The following is a 10,896-nucleotide window of genomic DNA, read 5'->3' on the forward strand; positions in this document are numbered from 1 at the left end:
TCATCGGGTCGTGGTCAGCGCGTGGGTTCCCGTCCGCGATTTCTTGGCCGAGGCGCCCAGATGGGCGATACAGGATGGGTTTCCTCTCAGTCCCGGGTACCCAGGTTCCTCCCAGTGACACCTCTGGAAGGTGCGCTGCTCTACAGTCTTCCAAAAGTTTGTACTATCACCGGTAGAAAGAAACAGTGGGCCGGCCGGGCGGCCCACGCCTCCAGTCCCAGCACTCCCGAGCCTGAGGCTGGAGGATCGCAAGTTCGGGCCGGCCTCAGCAATTTACATCACAGCGAGGCCCTAAGCAACTTAGTGAGACCCAGCCTCAAAAAGGGCTGGGAACTAGGCTCGGTGGTGAAGCCCCTCGAGGTTTAATCCCCAGAACCAAAAAATAAAGAAACACCTTGGGTGTGTAAATATCTGCCTTAGCCTGAGGGCAGTAGCCACACTTCTAATCCTGAGCCAAATGACAGAAATTCGCCAATTCAGACCGTCTCGAATTAAAAGAATTGAGGCTGGAATTCAGTGGTTGAGCAGCCCTGGGTTCAATCCCCAGTACCAGGGTTTGGGGTGGGGGAAGTTACTCCGAAGCAAGCAACATCTGATATTTTGTTGTTGTTATTATTTTAATGTTTGGTCCACTGAATTGGAGTTTTTGTTTGTTTGCCTATTAATAAGAGAACACCCACAGTTTGAAGACCACCAGGCTAAAAGACAACTTTAATATTGTATACTTCAAAAAGCATTTTGTGAAATCATCTGGTCACCACAACTCACCCCATTTTATAAATGAAAAATAAGAAACTCAAACATGTTAATGGGTCTAAATTTGTTCCAAAGCTACCAGAGGAAAAAATCTACACCTAATTTGGAATTTCCTTTAATTCCAAACCTGCACTGCTCCTGCTCTGCTGAATCCCACCAAGAGCAGTGGTGTGTATGAAGCCAGGGCACACCAAGGTGCATCCCCATAGAAGAGCCAATTATAGAGCCTTATGGCCAAAGGTAAAATTAAATTTTTGTATATATTTTGAAACAGAAAAACGAGACACAATAAACAAAAGAATTATAAGCCCAATAAAGTATTAACTAAGATGAAAGGATATGGAGAAAAATGGAATAGCTATATTGGTTTCATGGGGGAAAAGAATAGAAAGTGAGTTTGTTTACATATTTGTATAAATGGTTGTTATTGTTTTATATAGCATCGGGTACACATCAAGAGTGGCATCACTGAATGAAGAATTGTAATGCAAAAATAAATAAAGTAATTAAAAAAAAAAAGAGTGGCATCACTGTTTAATAGTGCCAGCACTTGTAATGCATGGGATGGCAATCTTTAAAACTAATTAAACTTATGATGGGGAAAAAAAAAAAAGAGCCATGATGGGAGAGCTTTGACAGAAGCCAGTTTTATATTCACAGATAAGTATTGAGTTGTGGAACAGAATGCAACATTTACATACAATTTTGAGAGAAAAAGGGAGACCATCAGAGTGTTTAGTGGGGTGAGCAATATCTCTGCTTAGGCCCCAGGTTTTCAAATCTTTTTCAACCCACCCCTTGTTGGGTCTTGCACTTTATGACACCAATGTCTCTGCAATGAAAGTTAGCAAATTCCCCTGGAATAGAAGAGCTAGTATATATTAAGCACCTATTTTAAAATGTGCCAAGTTTGCAGCTGTGGACCAGCCTCAATTAGTTCATTTTTCCCCTATAGCTTCTACTATTCCCAATTTATAAACAGGTCAACTGTCACCAATGAACAAAGTCTCACTGCTTGAGTCCCTCCTATGCTAGTATGCTAGGTTCTCAGCCTCACTATATGCTAGTTATGTGATCATAGACAAGTTATTGTGCCTGAGTTCGTCATCCGTAAAATAAGGTAATAGAACCACTTTGTAAAGTGTTACAGAACTGTTTCTGAAACAAAAGTAGGTAATAATTGTTTTTTAAGTCAGCAATTATTACCATCATTGTTACATGATGCTAGGTGTTATAAAAAGAGAAATTTCCTGAAATAGGCATCTCCTGCACAATGTTGCTTAGGGAAAAACTTGATTAAGGAGGAGGCCAATGTCATTAGGTCCTTTGAGAAATCAATTTAAAAAAATCTATGAACCAACTTGCTAGAAAAATATACATAGCATATACAACACATAAATTTTTTGCCTATAATTTCTAGATCTAATCCAATTTACAAATGTTCATTGTCACTTCTGAAAGATACTTTGTAAATTTGTTAGATCATTTTCCTAGGAATGTTTCCTTGAAAATACCCTCAGAACTGTGTCAGATTAAAAATTATACTTCTCTTTTGAACCAGAACTGGCCTATGATTGATTTAACCAAAGAACAAAGTGGAAATGACCTTAACCAGTTCCAGAACTAAGCCTTAAGAAAATGTAGAGTTCTTACCTTGCCCTCTTGGAGCCCTGAGCTGCCAAGTAAAGTAGGAAGGGTGCAGCTGAGCCCAACCTCAAGCCATTTCCACCAGGTACTACACCTGTGAAGGAAGCCATCTTGGACAACAACTGCTGGAATTCTGCTGAGTAACCCCAGTCAGCAGCTCATAGAGCAGAAAAATCCCCTAGTCAAGGCTCATTCAAATTTCCTGTCTCACAGGTGATAAAATGATTACTCTTTTAAGGTCTTCAGCATTAGGGTGATTTGTTGATAAAGTACTGGATAACTGGAATAGAAATTATTTTTAGAAATATTTTTAAAGACCCAAAATGCAATTTTTAAAAAAGCACGCATGGACAAATGAATGTTTTTTTTTCACTGCAGTAATTCTTATTGGTGCATTCATTCAACAAATATTTTTTGAGCATCTACTAAGTGTGAGCACTTTTTATGTGCAAACTGGATACCTGAGTCAATAAGACAACCTCAACTTCCCTAAAATTTATGTTTTTAAAAGAAAAGATTAAAATATGGAGACAAAATAATGATATGCTTTCAGATAAGGCTATGTACTGTAAAGAAAATAAAGCAGCATAATGAGATAGAGGAAAAGTGGGGAGAAGAATGTGAAAGTATTGTAAATAAGTGATCAAAAGCCCCTAAGGAGATACTGATCTGAGACATAAGTATTAAGAAGGCAACAGCAAATATAAAGCCCCTGATATGAGAATAAGTTAAAATATTCAAGGAACAACAAGTTTTATGACTAGGGACCAGTTAAGTGGGAATAAGAGATTAGGTTGGGCTGAAAGGAACGGAGAGATTCCCATGAGCCATATACCCCAGCAAGGAAGTTTAATTTTATTCTAAATGTAATGAGAATGTTTTACAAGATTTGCTTGTGTGTGTGTGTGTGTGTGTGCGCGCGCGCGCCCATCAGAGACTAAAGTGGGGAAGGGGTTAACTACTGAGCTACATCCTCAGCCCTTTTTTATATATTATGTTGAAACAAGGTCTCAGCCAGGTTGTTAGGGCCATGCTAAGTTGCTGAAGCTAGCTTTGCACTCGCAATCCTCCTGCCACAGCTTCCAGAGCTGGCAGTTTTACAACATTTTAAACCAAGAAATTACTATGATTGAGTCATTCTGATACTTTGTATTTTATACCCAAAAAGAAAAAAAAACGATTACTATGTGTTTTATGGTAAAATATGATACCCACTTATTTCCCATGGCAAAGAAATCTTTAAGAGTGCTAAAAATATTTCTAAATTTTTTTTTTCACTTGTCAATAAGGGAGCAGCTGAGTCTCTTATTAAGTTTGTTTCTACATAAATAGTGGCATCTGGATTTTAACCTTTATTTGGCACTGTTTCATAATAGTGTCTAGTTTGAATTTGTTCCAAGCAAAAGACTAACCAAAGATCAACCTGGGTGCACCTTGCATTTCTACGTGACTTTTCACTGGCAATGAAAATAAAACTATAATAGATCATAACTGCTTTCATGTCTTAGTATTAACAGAAAGACTTCAATTATGCATCTCCAGGAAATTGAAGATTCGCAAAAAATACAACAGGCCAGGGCTGCTGATTTTTATATGGTTTTCCAGAGAGGCACAGAAAAGTCACTTATTGCTAATGTTAAACATTAGCTAAAGATTCTTTGCATGTTTTCTTAAGTGTTTTGACCAAAATGTTTTCCTTGTGTTCTTTAGTCATCTGTTAAGCTCTTATTAGTATAAATATTTCTCAAACAAGCTAATGAATAAATAGGATGGATTATTCATTTGTAGAGTCAATTTGCTAAAAGATACTACAGCGATTGGATTAGCACTGAAGTTTCTAAAATTAAGGCCCTCTATCCCAAAACTTAAACCATTTCTTGAAATGTTTTTTCTTTTAATAATGATTTTAGACCTAACACAGAAAAGACACTTTAAGGGAGAAATTATATATTAGATCTGATTACATAGTACTCACTGGCCTTGTCTTAATCCTCCAAAGAAAGGGCTTCAGGAAAAATTTTAACTTTATCAACACAGCCAATTTTGTGACAGATCTATTCCTCCCCCACCCTTTTAGAAATATATCCCTGGTGGAAATATTGCTTACATCCATGAAAAGCTTTGTCCCAAAGGTTAGAATATGGACATCAGCGTCTTTATTTGTATGCTTCTAAACTTTTGAATAGTTGAACTGTTCTTGTAATAATTGACTCTCTTTTCTTAACATACACAGAGAGAGAAATCACTGTCCTCCTGAAATGACAAAAAAATTTGTTCAACTAAGAAAGTGTATGCACAGTACCCTGGAGCCCACCTGTAATCCCAGTGGCTCCGGAGGCTGAGGCAGGAAGATCTGAGTTCATAAACCAGCCTCAGTAACAGCGAGGCCCTAAGCAACTCAGTGAGACCCTGTCACTAAATAAAATACAAATAATGGCTGGGGATGTGGCTCAGTGGTCGAGTGCCCCTAAATTCAACCCCTGGTACCAAAAATAAAAAGAAAGTGCATGATCTGAATTTTGGTCCTCTTTTATGGTCTAACTACTATTGTGAGGAAGTGGAAAACAAGTGCAATGGTCAAAATAAATTCTCCATGTCAACACCTTTGTCTCAGTTAACTTATCTAAGTGGTAGGATTAACTCCTTTCTTAGAGTTACTTTTAAATCATTTTCAGAAGCACAATAGTCACATTGTCTTTCACTAGACTTTTAAAAATCAACAGAAATCAATTGAATTTTCACTGTGCAACAACAAAAGTGACCTTCTACCCCCTGGATAAACATTAGCATGTCCTGCTTTGTCAGGACTTATTGGAACATTTTCCTTATAGAAAACAGTCCATTAGGCAGCTTGTCCTTTCTTTCTGGTAGCTGCAGATCCACACCAGTGATGTTGACCTTGTAATTCATTTAGGAACATAATCATTAAGTCATAATCTGTCACCATTAAAGTGTACATATTCTAATTTAGGAAATCAGGCACTGTCAGTTATCTTAATTCTTTGATGATGCCCTATTAATCTTTTTAATATCATTATGTTTGAGTAATCTAGGTTTATATAAACTTGCTGGATGATTTTTATATCCTACAAATAACAGAAAATTTCTACCAAGTGTCTTCACTTAAGAACATTTACATTTAAAAGAATACATTTTAAAAAGACATATAACTTTACTATTGATCTACACGTTTGATTACATATATAATGCATCTGAAATGGTGGACTCATTTCCTATGATATTCATTGGCAATTTTAAGGGTGCATATGGAGAGATCAATAGTCTTTGAATTCCAAATACTTTGAAAGTACTTTGTAGTGATGGTAGGTTTGATGATTAGGATAATCTTTTTCTCCAAGTTCTACAGGTCAGAATAATTTTACAATCCTTGTTGTTTAAAAAAAAATGTGAGGCACAGAAAATAAAAGAAACTAACATCACTTTTCTGAGAACTTACCATAGCAAGAATGACCACAGACCTTGATATTCTTTACCCTTAGACCCTTAAAACCTGAAATTCAACTGGGTACAGTGGTGCAAGATATAGTCCCAGCAGTGGGGAGACTGAGACAGGAAGATCCATGGAGCCCAGGAGTTTAAGACCACTCTGTACAACATAGTGAGCCGTATCTTCTCAAAAAAAAAAAAAAAAAAAAAAAAAGAATCTGAAATTTTATGATAAATTATGGCCAGAATATTCATATTTCAGCAATGTTTACATTAAAAAGAATTTCTGAACTTTAATGAAAATCTCACAGGTCATCTTTCTTGACATGAAGTTTATTTATTTATTTAATATTTATTTTTTAGTTTTCGGCGGACACAACATCTTTGTTTGTATGTGGTGCTGAGGATCCAACCCGGGCCGCACGCACACCAGCCGAGCGCGCTACCGCTTGAGCCACATCCCCAGCCCTTGACATGAAGTTTAAATAGAAATAAATATGATTATAACTGTTTATATAGAGTAATGTACATCAGAAGTTTGATTTTTTTTTTTTTGCAAATGAATACAGATTGAAATAAAAGCATGGCAAAGGGAATTCTAATAGATTCACATCTTCCATGAAATACATGACAAAAATCTCACTCAGATATAAGTCTGGTTCACTAAGACAAAGAACATATAAATAATACTTTTAATATCCATTTAAACTACTGGTGACTATGAGAAAAGCTAATTTTGTTTAGGATAAATGAGGTGAATTGCTTTGGGCTCTACATTTTTTAAGTATTAGACCTGATTTGATGCCTTTATTTATCATTAGTTCTGGAATGATGGTAAGTATTGTAATTGATAAAATAAATACAGTATAAAATCAGTAGTACCTGGGATTCCCTACACATTTTTTAATGTTTTTTTAGCTTCAAAGTGTAATTTGCAAATTTTAGAAATACTATATGTTGAAACTCACTATTACATTTGCATTTCACCTATTTTCTTTCTTCTACTAATATGCTTTAAGTACCAAGAATAGTTATTAAAATTGTCTAAAATGAAGAAGTGAATTCACAGTTTTCAATTTAAAGAAATGTTTTTTAGACATATCTTTTATTTAGACGTTGTTGTAGTTTCCCCACATATATACTTCCCACTTTATAGGTTTATGTTTATTGCTATTAATATTTCCATTGGAGTCTCAAGCTTCAAAAACAAAATTATAGGTGGAGAGGTAATTATAAATAGAAATCATCAAACAAGAAAGCAATATACTTGTGGGGTGGTAGGATGGGGATAAAACCCAGGGTCTTGCACATGCTAAGTAAGCACTCTGTTACTGAGCTATATTCCCAACCTATTCTTTTTTTTTTTTTAGAGAGAGAGAGAGAATTTTTTAATATTTATTTTTTAGTTTTTGGCGAACACAACATCTTTGTCTGTATGTGGTGCTGAGGATCGAACCCAGGCCGCACACATGCCAGGCGAGCGCACTACCACTTGAGCCACATCCCCAGCCCCCCAACCTATTCTTAACTCTAAATATAATACACTAAAATAATTTCTCTGTCAAATGCTAACTATGTCATTGCTATCTACTTCACAAAGATATAGACATTACTATTTTTAAATCTGTGTACTTTATTTCCATGCTCATTGACTTCTCTGAGTTTCCATATTTATTTCAGTTTTGATCTCATAATTCCTTACTATGTCACTTTTTTTTTTTTAATATGGATTGAACGCCGGGGCATTTAACCACTGAGACATATCTCTAGCCCTTTTTTAAAATTTTTTATTTTCAGACAGCATTTCCCTAATTTGCTTAGGGCCTCACTAAAATCCTAAGGCTGGCTTTGAGCTCTCAATCCTCCTGCCTCAGCCTCCTGAGCCAATGAATACAGGTGTGTGCCACCATGCCCAGCCTATGTCACCTCTTTAATGCTCTCATAAAAATTTTTAAATATTATCAACAGAGACTAATTCCAAATACTCCAGAGGCTGAGGCAAGAGTAGCCCTTGATTCCAGGAGTTTGAGGGCAGCCAGGGCAATATTGCAAACCACATCTCAAAAATAGATATGGAACTAAATATAGATGTGTTGCATGCATGGATTAATACATATGTTCCTTACCTCTGTCCACCTCAAGATTCTAGGAGCGGGCTGGGGATGTGGCTCAAGCGGTAGCGCGCTCGCCTGGCATGCGTGTGGCCCGGGTTCAAGCCTCAGCACCACGTACAAAACAAAGATGTTGTGTCAAAACAAAGATGTTGTGTCCGCCTAAAACTAAAAAATAAATATTAAAAAAAAAAAAAAAAAAAAAAAAAAAGATTCTAGGAGCAATGATATCCCATTAGCAATGAGCACACACCTAAAATACAGACACTGGTTTCTAAATACCATTGTCCAATAAAAGGAACCTGAAGAAGCAGTTGATTCCATGGCTTGAAAAGGAAAAATACAAGTGCAGCTGGAACATCTTGTAGTGCTAGAAAATAAAGAAGTGATCAAAAAAGGGATGGGGGTATGTGAAAAGGACACAGTAACCTAACTAGAGGAGCCCTTATAAACAAAACTAGAACAATTTGAAAAACAAAATAATTAATGATAATTATTGTATGTATGTGTGTTTGTGTGTGTAGATGTGTTTGTACCAAAACCCATAAAATAAAATCAATGTGAAATCAATGTGAATTCGTGATGAAATAAATAATAGAATAAGTAAAAAGCAATGAAGAGGATGGTCTTTTTTTTTTTTTTTTGGTGTGGTGGTGTTGGGGATTGAACCCAGGGCCTTATATATGTGAGGCAAGCACTCTACCAGTTAAGCTATATCCCCAGCCCAAGAATGCTTTTCTTCACAGAATGATTTCAATTGTTATATGTAGAAATGAGGAAGAAAATAAAAAATCATTATTAGGAAATCACCACAGTAATAATTATTACAGGCAAGATCTGCCAATGGGCCAGGTGCAGGGGTGCACACCTGTAATCCCAGCAGTTTGAGAGGCTGATTCAGGAGGATGGAGATTTCAAAGCCAGCCTCAGCACCAGTGAGGTACTAAGCAACTCAGTGAGACCCTGTTTCTAAATTAAATTATCGTACGTGAAATAAACCAGGAACAGAAAACAAGTACTGCATGTTTTCACTTACACATGGAAGATAAATAAGTCACAGAAGTAGAGAGTACAGTAGTGGTAACAAGATGCTGGGAAAGATGGGGAAATGGGAGAGAGAAAGTTTGGTTATTGTGTACAAAAATATAGTTAGGAGACATAAGTTTTAGTATTATATAGTACAGTAGGGTAACCATAATTAACAATAATTTGTCATATATTTTAAAATAGCTAGAAGAAAGAATTTTGAGTGGTCTCAATACAAAGAAATGACAAATGTTTGAGGTGAGAATTATACTAATTCCCTGATTTGATCCTTACACATTGTATACATGTATCAAAATATATGTTTTTATACTTGTATTCCATAAATATATATAATTACTATGTGTCAATTAAAATTTAATTTAAATAAAGAAAAAAACATAATCCAACAATTTTTGCCATTTCCTCTGCTACCATATTGGTCCAAGCTACCACCACCTGTTATCCAGTTATTTTCTCTCTATTCATCACCCCGATTTTGCTTTTGTTCCCCACAATGTACCTTGACAATGGCATCCAGAATGATACTTTTAAAATGTGAATTAAATCATGTCACTCTTTCTGCTGAAAACTCTCCAATGCTTCTGTTCTCACTAAAGGCATAAAAGAAATAATCTGTATAACCTCTCTGAATCTTATGTATCAAACAAGAGGTTTAATGTAGATAGATAGATGATTGGTAGAAAACTCCTTCTAATTCATTAGAAAAAGTCATCAAAAAGAACAAAATAGATAACAGAGATTATAAGGCAACTCACAGAAGAAGAAATAAAAGTATGAAAAGAAATCCAAACTCACTTAACAGAGAAAATCCATATGAATATAAAAATGAAATGCCATCTTTCCCTCACCATGTTGACAAAAATTAGAAGAACTCATAAAACCCAATATCAAGAAATGTAGGGGAACTACCTTTCCTGCACTAATGGTAGGAACTTAAATTGATACTGCCTCTTTGCAGGGCAGACAGGAAATATCCATGAACATAGAAAATGCACACACACTTTAATCCAGAAATTCTAATCTCATCAGTCTCTCATATCTCTCATATGGGCAAAATAATAAGTTCAACAATGCTAACTGCTAAATTGTAATAGAAGAAAATGGAAACTCAATGGTTAAATAAAATAGATGTGTCTGTGCTAAATTTTAGTATTATATAGTACAGTAGGGTAACTATAATTAACAATTAACATAATTAACAATAATTTGTCATATATTTTCAAATAAGTAGAAGAAAAAATTTTGAATGGTCTCAATACAAAGAAATGATAAATATATTATGCATCTTTTGAAAAAGATGAAATTAGACCTATTTTATCAATACGCAAATTCTTCAAAATAAATTATTAAAAGAAAAAGGCATGTTGTGGAACACTGTGTAAGGTGTTTTATGTTTTTAAAAAATAAACTGTGAGTTCCACACGGTGGTGCATGCCTGTAGTCTCAGTGGCTTAGGAGCTGAGGATCTCCAGTTCAAAGCTAGCCCTAGCAAAAGCGAGACACTAAGCAACTCAGTGAGACCCTGTCTCTAAATAAAATACATAAAAGGGATGCGGATGTGGCTCAGTGGTCAAGTGCCCCTGAGTTCAATCCCTGGTACCCCTCCCAAAAAATAAACAGAAATAAATTGTGTGTGTGTGTGTGTGTGTGTATAAGGATATACACCAAATGTTCACAAGGGGGACTTCAACTTTTTGTTTCACATTGTTTTATTTTCACTCTTAAAGTTACCTCTTAATAACTTTTTACTTTGTATATTTTTTAAAATATGAATTCTAAACAAGAAGTACATCAGGTGTCAAATCTACTGATTCAGTCTCTGGAGGCAGCGACATATATATATATATATATATATATATATATATATATATATATATATATTTTTTTT

The sequence above is a fragment of the Marmota marmota genome, unplaced genomic scaffold, assembly GCF_001458135.2.
Source record: "Marmota marmota marmota unplaced genomic scaffold, marMar, whole genome shotgun sequence".
Lineage (NCBI taxonomy): Eukaryota > Metazoa > Chordata > Mammalia > Rodentia > Sciuridae > Marmota > Marmota marmota.